Below are 4,533 nucleotides of genomic sequence, written 5' to 3'. Positions count from 1 at the left end.
GAGTAGCTAACTATGGAAGTGTGGTAACATTTTAATGTAACCATCTCAAGAAAAACACAGTTGCCACAAAATTGGACATTGTTTTTTTGTTGACAAAGATAAATTTTCAATGTTAATCATTTTAACATAACGTGATTTGAAAAAATTCTGGCCCTTTACATGTTATTTTTTTTAAATTGCATAGGCCTACAAATGGCGTAATCTGATCATTTTAGTACTAGAATGCAAGCGTAACATGTAGGCTACTGTAGGCATTTAACTATAGTTGTTACAAGACTAAAGTTCTTGCTTATTGTTATGACAGTGCAATGTTAAATATTTGGAAAGCAATGTTCGAAAAATTCCGTGTCCCATAAAATTAATTAGTTTGTTTTGTTTTTCATATCTTTACCCTGCATTGCGGAAAAGCGGACTTGAGCGCTATGCATCGGTGTACGCCTTCCGACGTACACCTGACCCACGCTGCAGCCGACTGCAACGTCTGTTTCCGGTTGTCTACTCTACTTATGACTTAAATTTGGTACTACCCATTACTCGAAATCGATCACTGGGTAGAGGCAATTATCGTAAAGTTTCTTGCCCAGAGAAACAACAGCAAGTGCGGGTGGCTGGAGTCGAACATGCAGGCTCTCGACTGCGAGCCCAACGCGCTAACCACTCGGCCACGCTAACCACTCGGCCACAGTTTAAATCCCATGAGCTTATATAATATGTATGCTATGCCATATTATGGCATAGCATGGTAGTTTAGTATCGAAAGTAGCCTAACATGTATTGTATCTGAATATAGGCTACTTACAAGACTGAATTGATAGCTATCATTGTCACAGTGCAATGATAAATATTTTGAAAATAATGTTATGAAAATATCGGGTTCCCTTAAAATTTTTTTTTTTTACATTTTATAGGCTAACATATGGCATGACATGGTAGTTTATTATCAAATTTAACATGTATTGCATTTAAATATTCTTACAAGGCTAAAGTTATAGCTTTCTATTTATCACAGTACAATGTTAAATATTTGGCACGCGGTGTTTCGAAAAAACGTTTTAAAATGAGCCCGGGCCTTGGTCGAAAAGTAGCCCCTGGACAGTGGACACCCCTGTTAAAGCTACTGGTGGGAACATCTCAGACAAATTTTTAAACTTCCACTGAAAGATTCACAGCACTAGCTAATAGCCTATGACTATGGTTTTACAACTCAAACTTACAGAAATGCAATTTTAATTTGGTCAAATGTGAAGTATAGGCTACATTCTAAGCAAAAAATTATTGAGTCTAAACACAAAAAAAGGAATCAAAACAAAGTGAAATTTGTTAAAAATTTTCGAGGTTTCAGCTCTCAAACCCTCCATCCCACTATTTGCTTTTTCAGACCTCAACCTTTAAATTGTCGAAATAATGCTTAAAAAAATATTTACGCTGTCGCAATTTAGTTGCAATTTACCCCCTTGCGGTGGGATGACGCAGCGGATAAGGCGCTCGCTTTCCAATCATGCAATCCTGGTTCGACTCCCAGCTTAAGCTGGTTGTTGAAAAATACCGCTCATCTTTACCCAGGGTGTAATAAATTGGGTGGGCGTAGTTGCTGAAGGAAAGGCGGCCGAGAGAAAGGACCTGGCCACCCTATACTCTCGTTAGTGCCGAAGGCTTAGTACAGCGGTTCTCAACCAGTGGGCCATGGCTCACTGGTGGGCCATAGAACCATTTTGAAGTGGGCCACAGACATATTTAAACAATTGAAAGATGTATTGAAACATTTGGTTTCATTTTTGTCACTATAGTCAATTTTACACTTGTGTGTTTGTTCAGTTACAATGAATGATGCTGCTGTTTTTAGCTACAAAGTGGCAATTTTCATTCTAATTATTGCTGGTCACAGCGGTAAACCATAATCTCTTCGTGGGAAAATTGTAACATAAAGTTCCCGGATCCGTTCGTCTGTATGTAACGACCGAAAAGAAACACTCTTCCGAAACGTCTATTCGAGAATTGTATTTCTGTAAAATTAGCCACCTGGCTGTCGAAATCGGGATGCAACACCGTACACCACTAAAACTTGTCACTACGATACAAACTACTTAGATAAAGACGGATATTTTGTTCAGCTGGCAAGCACCAAGCAAACAGTTAAATATGCGACCAACCTTCGAATCAATGTCACAATCAATGTGTATTGCCTCGCGATGGGTTGCTTTGTGTCTTCAACAAGCGTTGTTGTTTTGATTGTAAAATTCTGGTGCGATGTGTTATTATCGGTTATGACCTGAAGTAACCTTGGATTGCGAATCTTTGTTATGTAACGTAGTTCTGGACCATTCTGTAAGATGCGAACCTCGTCCATTCTGTTGTTTTCTCAATCACCAATTATCGTTTGTCATGATGTCACAAGGATGTTTACCAGTAGATGTCCGATTGCGAAATATTTATTATGTAAGAATCTTATACCCTACGTGACATTCTTTAGACTTTTTTAAGCTTCTGCTTGTTGACATTTATTGCAACTTGACAGAACAATGTGACATTACGTAACCTTCTCGATGTTACTAGACCGAAACAACTTTCTATAAATAGTGGTGTAGTTTGCGTAATGATTATTATTGAGTTGATTATGTGATTATGGGAGTTGTATTATGACGAGTTGATTATGAGAGTTGTGTTATGAGTAGTGGATTGGTAGTTGGTGCAGAAATTATTGTTGATTGAGAGTTGAAATAATCGAATACAAGTAGATGAGAATTGGTGCTGATATAAATTGTGTTCGAAATTAGAGTTATTTGAGAAGCCGTTCGTTAAAGTCCTTCAAGAAGTTAGATTATCATTTCACTAGTGGAACCTTTCGACATTTAATTGACTGCTTTTCGGTTATAACCCATTAAAATACGTCATTGAACCTTTCCAAGTCTTTTTCCTGGTAAGAGATAGAAAGAAATCGTGACAATCAACAATTTTAAAATGACGAGAATAGACTTCAATATCTCAAACGCATAACTTTCATACTGTGACGTAATAATGATAATCATTATGAAGCCATTCAATCAGGTGTTCTTCTTGTTCTTCTTGCTTATCAGGCAGCAATTCAGGTAACATCTCCCAATTGTTGCAACCAGAGCAGTGTCTTCATATCAGGGTCTATGAGATTCACATGTTCTTCAGGTCGAAACACTGGACAGTGATTTATGATGTGCTGTGCTGTTTGACAGTCACCACAAACACAGGCTGGTGAGTCACACAATCCCCAGGTAAACATATTGTGCTTGAAGCGACCAACACCAGTACGGAGGCGATTCAGAATTACCCATTCTTTTCTTGGCAGGTCTGAGCCAGGTGGTACCGTAGTGTCTGGTGTGACTTGGAACTGGTTGGGCCGTGAGATGGTTTCCCAGCGGTCTCTTCATGACTTCATCAGGTCGAAGTGACCTTCATGAAGCGCCACAATGTGTCGAGAAAAAGGGCGCCTGGAAGGCAGGCGTTGACGTGTGAGCTGTTGTGCGTCAAGGACTACATTGTGGAGGAGATGGCGATCATTGACCTCTGCCTTTAATGCGAACCGTATGGTAGAATTCTCTCTGCGTAGTTTTGGTGGGGCGATGCCTGAAAGCACTGGTAGTAAGTCTGTAGGAGTTGGACGCAGGCATCCAGTGATTATGCGCATGGTGTCATTAAGGGCGATATCTACTTTTCCTGCGTGTGTGCTGCGACACCAGACTGGAGAAGCATATTCGGCAGCACTGTACACAAGCGCTAGGGCACTAGTGCGCAGTGTTGGGGTTTTGGATCCCCAAGTCGACCCAACTAGACATCTGAGAAGGTTGTTTCTTGCTGATGCTTTGGCACGAACTGAGTCACAGTGCTTTTTATACGTGAGTTGCCGATCCAAGGTCACTCTCAGATATGTAGGGCAGGGGTCATGTCGGATAAGGGTTCCATCTAGGGGGACTCGTAACTGGCGGTCAGCTTCCTTGTTGTTGAGGTGGAAAGGTGTGATGGTGGTTTTAGCTGTACTTAGTTTTAGTCTCCAGTCCTTTAGGTATTGTGAAATCAGCTTCACATCCTCGGTGAGGACATCCTCTACCTTAGTCCAATTTTTGTTTGTATATAGTAGGGCCAAATCGTCTGCATAGCTGTACTGTGTGGACTTTGTCTGGGGAATGAAAGGTGTTCAAAGGTGATGATGCAATGTTTCATCAGGTCTTACGAACGATGGTGCAATCTCTGCTCATGTTTTAGGAATTTCCATGACGTAAGATTCAATAGACCTGAACGGTTTTATATGACGTTTGATTTGTACAGAGATTGGCCGTAACAATTGCAACATATAGTCTGAGCGTAAAACGTATTGACCTGGAATAAATTGCGACCTTAACAAATTAGGTATCGTTGGAAAGCTTAACTCCTCTAGATTAAGATTTTTACTCTCCTCCAACCAGACCCCCTTGGCAAAAAAATTTATGGCCGTATTTTAAGCAGCACCTTGCGCAGCTAGTGGTTGAAGTGCAATTTTCCTTTTGCGCAAGTTTCTAGTCTCAT

Source organism: Aplidium turbinatum, chromosome 3 (genome assembly GCF_918807975.1).
Source record: "Aplidium turbinatum chromosome 3, kaAplTurb1.1, whole genome shotgun sequence".
Classification (NCBI taxonomy): Eukaryota; Metazoa; Chordata; class Ascidiacea; order Aplousobranchia; family Polyclinidae; genus Aplidium; species Aplidium turbinatum.
The sequence above is the reverse complement of the archived record's forward strand: the minus strand, read 5'-3'. Positions refer to the sequence as shown.